The sequence below is a fragment of the Erinaceus europaeus genome, chromosome 4, assembly GCF_950295315.1.
Source record: "Erinaceus europaeus chromosome 4, mEriEur2.1, whole genome shotgun sequence".
Taxonomy (NCBI): Eukaryota; Metazoa; Chordata; class Mammalia; order Eulipotyphla; family Erinaceidae; genus Erinaceus; species Erinaceus europaeus.
In genome coordinates this window covers 11,042,064-11,050,849 of record NC_080165.1, presented here as the reverse complement: position 1 = coordinate 11,050,849, position 8,786 = coordinate 11,042,064, and the positions used below count along the sequence as shown (strand labels likewise).

General features: G+C 45.7%; 1 long non-coding RNA gene and 1 other non-coding gene across 2 annotated transcripts; both read left to right on the top strand.

The window, feature by feature from the left end:
* Positions 1-842: 842 nt before the first annotated feature.
* LOC132538245 (uncharacterized) lies at positions 843-2,617 on the top strand. Its single transcript, XR_009549648.1, has 3 exons — positions 843-951; positions 1,391-1,526; positions 2,422-2,617. It is a non-coding gene; the product is annotated as an uncharacterized LOC132538245 (long non-coding RNA).
* Positions 2,618-6,386: 3,769 nt separating this feature from the next.
* On the top strand, positions 6,387-6,488 carry LOC132538429 (U6 spliceosomal RNA). Its single transcript, XR_009549796.1, has one exon. It is a non-coding gene; the product is annotated as a U6 spliceosomal RNA (small nuclear RNA).
* The last annotated feature ends 2,298 nt before the right edge of the window (positions 6,489-8,786 follow it).

Below are 8,786 nucleotides of genomic sequence, written 5' to 3'. Positions count from 1 at the left end.
ACAAACGACATCAACAACAATAATAATCACAACAAGGCTACAACAACAAGGGCAACAAAGGGGGGAAAATGGCCTCCAGGAGCAGTGGATTCATGGTGCAGGCACTGAGCCCAGCAATAACCCTGGAGGTAAAAAAAAAGAAGGAGGAGAAGGAGGAGGAGGAGGGGGAGGGGGAGGGGAGAGGGAGGAGGAGGAGGAGGAGAAGAATTAGCACAGGAGTGGAGATTCAGGTCACACTGCAAACCAGAAAGGGTCATACCTGACAATTGGTCAGCAGTCAGCCATGTTCCTCCTCCCCTTACTCCCCAAGCAATGCTCAGTCTGAAACATTGCTCCCCAACCCCAACTGCAGGGTTCTTGCTGGAGTGTCCACCTTACTCCCCAGCCCAAAGCACCCCCCCTCCCCAGTTAACACTATCCTTTGACTCTGGAGCTCCAGTGCTGGGCATTGCAAACCACTGACAGTAATATGGCAAACAACTACATTCTCTTCAACGCCCACCAGAAAGCGTCTTTGGTCATCTGCCACCACAACCCACCCCACCCCTGCCAAGAAAAAGAAAAGACTGTGGTGGGCTTATCTTGGGTTCCCACCATCGAGTGGAAGTTTAACCCACTGCAAACACACACACGGGGCCCATGACTGTTAGAGGACTTTTTACTTTTTAATACACGGAGGGCTGGATTCTGGAGCAAAGGTCAGCAGTGATCATTCTAGAAGTTATGTCATGATGGTGTAACATTACCTTCTGCCCACTGCGATCCTCTCAGGCCTGTGTGCAGATCTATTCTGAGATTTGTCTGAGCCTGCTACCTGGGACATGTGTGGTGAACGTATTAGCGTGGAGTTAACAGACCTGCCTCTTCCTGTCAAGAGCTATCCTACTACTCTTGCCCTCGACTCTGTTTCACAGCTGAATCTAGGATTCACAGCACAACTTCATCTCCCAGGTGAAATTTGGAAGCGCTTTGTATGAACTGTACCTACTAACTCAAATCAGCCTGGGGGACAAGTAAAAACGGAGAGCATTTTTGCTTGACTTGTTTGTGTGTGGTTATTCACACAATTGAACAAGTAGTGTGTGTGTGTGTGTGTGTGTGTGTGTGTGTGTGTGTGTGTGTGTGTGTGCATGTATCTGCGTATGTATTTTTCCAGAGTACTATGCAGCTCTGGCTTGAAATGTAACTAGGATAGGACCTGAGGTCTCAAAAGCTCAGGTCTTTTGCATAACCACCATGCTGTCTCCCCAGCCCCCAGCAGTACTGATAAGCTGAGCTCGCTGTGCTCCCCAAGGCAGGGCTGCAGTGCCAGCAGGCTAGAGAGGCCAGTCTGTTCCTTATCCTGTTCCTAAGCACAGAAGATTCTAACCTTTCTCTTCCTCTCTGGCAGAGGGCCGGTTCCCAGGTTCCCAGAGCTTAACCTCAAGTGACATTTTCAGCTCTTTCCACCCAACTTGCATTCTGTCTATCTTCCTAGGTACTGGAGGGGTTTTGTGTTGGTCTCTCCCTGGAGCATTCCTGCAAGGGTAAGCCAAAGCTCACACACACACACACACACACACACACACACACACCCTTTCCGCAACACCAGTCGGCCTGGCTTCTTCCTCCTAATTAGAAGCCCTGAGGCTCATCCTCTCGCCCCCACCCCCTCCAACTTTCAAACACCAGTGACTTCCTCCCAGGTCTGTAAACAAGAATGGGGAGGACTTGTGCCCTATGGGGGAGAGATGCTGTGAACCCTCAGCCCACCCTGCAGTCTCCACTTGGTTGGCAGCAAGCTTATTTCTAGCAGTCCACTCTGGGATTTAAAATGTTACCAGTCATCTCTATCAGGAACAACACAATAGACCCTTTTGTGGGCCCCATAGGACCTTGCCATCAACGTGGGTCAACAATGGTAGAGAATGTTCCATCCTCTGAAGGGAGACTGGACAACATACTCTGTGCTACACCTGAGGAAGATGGATCCTGATATTGGGGCAGCTTGGAATGTTCCTACTCATGACCACAGAATGTGAGCTCAGATCTACAGGGATGCAGAGGTCACATAGGCTCCTAAGCTGAATATGGGCCCCAGATCACATCAAATGGATGGGGTTTACAGTCAACAATATTTATACACCTTTCCCATATTAGGGAGCTACTCTCTTCCCTGATCCAGCTTTCTGGTCCTTTTTCCAGCCATAACATCATCTCCTCAGACAATAACTTGGATCTATCTACATATCAGGTTTCAGGCTCAGGGGGAAAAAAAAAACTAGTATAGCCACAGGCCCTTTGGAATATAACTAAAATAGGCCCATGAGCTATCTACAAAATGGAGACCGCCCCCCCAACTCTTCATCTGCACTATTCCAGCCTTTAGGTTCATGATTAGTCGACAACTTGTTTGGCTTTATATGTTAACTCTCTTTTCAGCCACCAGGTTCCAGATGCTACCATGATGCCAACCAGACTTCCCTGACATGATGCCAACCAGACAACCCCACCAATGTGTCCTGGAGCCCTGATTCCCCATATCCCCACCCCACTGGAGAAAGAGAGAGACAGGCTGGAAGTATGGATCCACATGCTAATGCCCATGTTCAGTGGGGAAGCAACTACAGAAGCCAGACCTTCCATCTTCTGCATCCCACAATGACCTTAGGTCCATACTCCCAGAGGGTTAAAGAACAGGAAAGCTATCAGGGGAGGGGATGGGATATGGAGTTCTGATGATGGGAACTGTGTGGAGTTGTACCTCTCCTATCCAATGGTTTTGTCAGTGTTTCCTTTTTATAAATAAAAATTTTAAAAGTCAGAGGGAACAGGAAGGCCGCATCTCCACCCATCTCCAAAGTAAAGGCACACTGGATTAACTAACTTCTTCCAGGGTGGTCACCGGACTGGGGTTGTGATACGTGCGAGAAGGAGTCTGAGGCCCTTCCACACCTAGGTATCCAAACAGGTGAAGCACCACAAGAAGATGCTCCAGTATCTTAGCCACCATCTGTGGCATCCTTACTAACTTAATATTAAGTTCACTGTACCCCATATCCTCTCACCTAGCTGCTGTTGCTGAGTGAAATCACAGCAAAGTAATCTCCCTTTCTTCAGGAACGAGAGGGATTCCCTGGCCTCGAAAATCATTTCCTCATTTAACATAATAAAATGTAAATAAGTCTCTCAGTCTCCCCCATTCCGATGACTACTCCAGCAGTGGGAAAGTTAGGGCCGACTGATTACGTGAAGGCATGACCAGCCGAGCACCATCTGTGCACAGTCTGCGCAGATGATCCAGGCCACAGTCGAATCTTTTACTGGCCTGTGGCTGGCTGAGAAATGAAAAATGATCAGAACAGATCACTCGTCATTTTGGTTCAGTTGATAGCAGTGTTTACTTTCCTCTTTGGGGAGAGAATAGGCAGCTTGTGAGTCAATACTGTAGGTGTGGAGGCCCCTGTGAATTTGTGCAGAGGCTTGTTTGTTGGCTAATTTCCAGCACCTAGAATTGAGACTTGCATGCTATTTCATCACTCCAGGACTGACTTTTTTAATAAAAAAGAAAACTGTTTTTGAAAATATTTTTATTTATCAATTATTGGACAGAGACAGAGAAATTGAGAGTGGCAGAGGAGATAGAAAGGGACACATAGAGATAGGCCTGAAACCCTGCTTCACCACTGTGAAGCTTTCCCCCCTGCAGGTGGGGACCAGGAGCTTGAACCTGGGTCCTTGTGCACTGTAATGTGAGCACTTAACCAGGTGCGCCACTGCCTAGCCATTGACTTTTTTTTTTTTTCTCCTTATTCAAACAGACACCACAGCATTGGAGCCTCCCCTGGCACTATGACAGTCTCATGTGGTGCTGGGACTCTCCTACCTGGGTTGAACACAAGGCAAGCTATGTGTCCCACCCAGTGAGTGGCTCTGGCTCTCCCACAGAAGTTGAAAAGTCCACTGTGAGGAGAGATCCGTGGTCTGTGCTGGTAAAGACTTTGGAGTCTAAGGCACAGGTGCCACTTTCTGTCAGCCCTGCTTTGGAGAGATGAATCCACCCCATTAAGTGTCAGCCACTTCTGTAAAAGGGAAGATGACACAGGGACAGGGACAGAGTGAGTGTAAAGACTGGCATCAGGCAGCAGGTGCAGAATGAGCGTGGAGCAAGCAGCCATCATGACTGGGGAACAAATGAAATGAGGAAACTGTTAATAAGCCGTCTCATCTTCCAACTAATTCCACCTCCAGATAAAACTGGGGAGCTCACTGTGGACTCCTGTCCAGCACTGGTGCCATCTGCTTGTTGGCTTACTACAACCACCCAGGACTAAAGTCCCTTCAGAAAAGAAATACCAGAGCAATCTGAGAAATTTAGAGGAGAAAAAAAAAAAAAAGCCTTCCTCTCTAATTAAGAACTTTCTGAGAGGGTGGGAGTAGGTGGCATAGTGGTTAGGCAAAGAGACTCTCATGCCTGAGGCTCCAAAGTCCCAGGTTCATTCCCCTGCACCACCATAAGCCAGAGCTGAGCAGTGCTCTGGAAAATAATAATAATATAGTAAAATTAAAAATAAGAGGTTTTTTTTCTGAGACCCTCTGAATAACTGTATTTTCTGGCCTAGCCTTTTGTAGTTCCTGTGACTGTAAGAGTTCCTGTGGAGAATTATTTCAGTCTGGTAGTGAGTATAGGTTGTGAGGACTTTTTTTTTTTAAGAAAATTTATTTTATTTTATTTTTGTTTTGAGTTTTTTTTAATCTTCTTTATTGGGGGATTAATGGTTTACAGTCAGCACTAAATTACAGTAGTTGGTAACATTTCTCAGTTTTCCACATAACATAATTTAATAACTTAACATAAGTTAACACAGTATAATCCCCTTAGGTCCTCCTCTGCCATCGTGTTCCAGGACCTGAACCTGCCCCCTTACCTCAGAATCTTTTACTTTGGTGAAGGACACCAACTCCAGTCCAAGTTCTGCTTAGTGTTTTCCTTCTGTTCTTCTTTTTCAACTACTGTCCATGAGTGAGACCATCCCATATTCATCCTTCTCTTTCTGGCTGAACTCACTTAATATGATTCCTTCAAGCTCCTTCCACGATGAGATGAAGAAGGTGGATTCATCATTTTTAGCAGCTGAGTAGTATTCCATTGTATATAGACCACAACTTACTCAGCCACTCATCTGTTGCTGGACACCGACATTTTTTTTTTTAATTTGGACACCAGAGTATATTAAGTTGATGTAAAATGTGGCAAAGTGACTGCGGAAACAGTTCAGCTGATAGAACATATGACTTGCAGGCCTGAGGGTCCCGGGTCAACCTCACCCTGCACCCCTCATCCCCCACCCCTCCAGTACCACACATACCATAGGGCATTCTGGCTTCCTTCTCTCATTTGAAATTCATAAAATAGTTCTTCTGTTTGTATTTGTGGCACAGGAGTCATACACATGCATGATTTCACCACTCCCAGGTCATTTTATTCATTCAGACAGACAGAGAAAGAGAGGAGAAGGAGAGAGAGAGAGAGAGAGAGACAGAGACAGAGACCACAGCGCCTTGGTGCCAGTGACATCTCCCACATGGTATCAAGGCTTGAACCAGGGCCTCCTAGATGGCAATACAGCCACCCAGCTCAGTGGATTTCTGTTTGCCCCTGGAATAAATGAAAAGAAAAAGCATGGGGGGTCGGGCAGTAGCGCAGTGGGTTAAGAGCACTTGGCGCAAAGTTCGAGGACCGGCATAAGGATCCCGGTTCAAGCCCCCCCGGCTCCCCACCTGCAGGGAAGTCACTTCACAGGCGGTGAAGCAGGTCTGCAGGTGTCTGTCTTTCTCTCCCCCTCTCTGTCTTCCCCTCCTCTCTCCATTTCTCTCTGTCCTATCCAACAATGACGACATCAACAACAACAGTAATAATAACACAACAACAAAACAAGGGCAACAAAAGGGAAAATAAATAATTAAAAAATTTTTTTAAAGAAAAGAAAAATCATTTTAGAAAGTGGTAAGCAAGGTATACGTAGAGCTTTCGATTCCAATAGCCAGAAGCTCAAACCGTGAATCATCACTCTACTACAGTGAAGAGTGCCTGTGCCATTTTGTCTCTTATCATCACAGCATATATTATAGGATTTTTAAAAATAGACAGACAGACAGCAGACAGACATAGTATGTGTTCTATAGAGTAAAGAAAAGGGGAGAGAAACCCCTTTATCAAATAGATGAAAAAAGTCTCTCGTCAAAAGAGTTGGGTCTGGTTTGTCCCCTCCCCCGTAACTGTACTTGGAATACACACTGGTTTAAGACACACCCGGGGGGCTGGGGAAGAGGGGAAAAGCTTGCATGTTCTGGGTCCTGGGTTAGATCCCAGGTACTGCACAGCAAGGAAACTAAAAACGAACAGAATGCTCACTTCAGCAGCACATATACTAAACCTGGAATGATACAGAGAAGATTAGCAGGGCCCCTGCACAAGGATGACATGAAAATTTGCTAAGCATGTTTTTATGGTAAATTCCCCCTCACGTCCCTCCCACCCACACCCCAAAATATTGAATAAAAATACTCTGGTCTCTCTCTTTCAATAAAAGCAAGTAATTTTTAATAAAAGAAAAAAAAACATAAATTAAGACTAAAGAGTAGGAATTTAGCAAAGCTTTAAAATAAGCCTGTAGTTTATTAATCAGTGACATATTTGGACCAAGTGCATTTCTATGACAGTCATTCTATTACTTTATTTTATTTTTATTTACAGTTTTTAAAAGGGATATCTGACAAGTTTCACTTTGCGCAAGGCACCTAAAAAGAAATTACAGGGGTGAGTGGTAGCGCACCGGATTAAGCGCATATAGTAATAAGAGCAAGGACCCGCTCAAGAATCCTGGTTCGAGCCCCCGGCTCCCCACCTGCAGGGGAGTCGCTTCACAGGCGGTGAAGCAGGTCTGCAGGTGTCTGTCTTTCTCTCCCCGTCTCTGTCTTCCCCTCCTCCATTGACTTCTCCCTGTCCTACCCAACAGCAGCAGCAACTACAACAACAACAACAACGGGGTTGGGGGGAGGGCCACAAGGAACAATGGATTCCTAGTGCAGGAACCAAACCCAGTGAAAACCTTGGAGGGAAGGAAGGAAGGAAGGAAGGACGGAAGAAAGAAAGAAAGAAAGAAAGAAAGAAAGAAAGAAAGAAAGAAAGAAAGAAAGAAAGAAAGAGAAAAAAGGAAGGAAGGAAGGAAAAGAAAGGAAGGAATTATAACACAATAAAAGGCATAAAATTTAAGAAAGATTTAAGGCCTCAGAATTTAATACAAACACCAAGACTAAAATCCTAAGGTACTGGGACTAAATTTCCAATTTTCCCCTTTAAGTTAAAAAATCTATATCACGGGGGTCTGGCGGTGGCGCAGCGGGTTAAGCGCATGTGGCGCAAAGCACAAGGACCGGCCTAAGGATCCCGGTTCGAGCCCCCGGGTCCCCATCTGCAGGGGAGTCGCTTCACAGGTGGTGAAGCAGGTCTGCAGGTGTCTGTCTTTCTCTCCCCCTCTCTGTCTTCCCCTCCTCTCTCCATTTCTCTCTGTCCTATCCAACGACGAACAACATCAACAATGGCAATAATAATAACCACAAGGAGGCTACAACAACAAGGGCAACAAAAGGGGGGGGGGAAATGGCCTCCAGGAGCAGTGGATTCATGGTGCAGGCACCGAGCCCAGCAATAACCCTGGAGGAAAAAAAAAATCTATAGCACTAGGGTGTAGTAACAAAGCTGAGTGAACTGTATGTTATGTTGTGAGGTGGACTGATACGTAAGCAATACGTGTCTTTTAAGTTAAAACAGTTGAATCATGTTGACTGTTGTTCTTGTTCCACACTACATGAGACATTGTCTTGATGTAGTGGAAAGACATGGTTGTCTGTTCGTTTGTTTTCTATAACTCAATTTACAGGCGCTGTGTCTATTAGAGTTTAAAAAGGAAATGTTGGACATGTTTGCTAATCCTAGTTTCAGCTAAGGCACGTAGGTCTACTTTCCTACTACCCAGTCTACAGAAAGCCTCTGATGCCCACAGCTGTCCCTGGCCCCTGGACGTGGTTCAGTGCTCCTGAAGCAGGGTGTGTGCTGTCACCTTGGGAACCACTGACTCAGAGCGCAGAACCAAGGTAGGAAGGCACCACACACCCTTCAAGCTGCTTCTGTCATTTAAGCAAGAAGGAGCACATCCAGAACTCAATCTCGTTTCTGTGTGCTCAGAAATCCCACCAGTTCCAGTTTTCCAGCTCCCTGCAAAAGAAGAAGTATGGCCAATCAAATATTGACGGGGTGATAGGGATCTTCCTCATAACCTCTGTAGTGTCTATCCCTTTAATTAACCGCATGCGTTGTGTTGTCTCTGGGATGTTTTGATAGTTTCCAGATGTGTGTGTACCTTACGGGAATGACAAAGTGGGGTGGGGTGAGGGAGACCCAGAAAAACTCATAATAGAACCAGAGTTGTAACTACCACATATGTTTTAAATATCTTACCCATACAATTAAGAATACCATATTATACACCAGCTCTATAAATCTTACTATCAAAACAGTAACATGCCAACTCTTCTTAGCCACAAAAAGGCCCTTAAATAATACTAGAAATTCCATGATGCGGTTTTGGGACTGGCTTAATATTTATAGGTGGAACACTGGCTAATAGCCTAGCCCCTCCTGGGTACCGAAGATGAAGCAGAGGAAATTCCACTACAAGTAAAAGTGGCTCAGTGGGGACCCAGCTTCATCATCCCTGGAAATCTTGCACGTTTTTAACACCTTT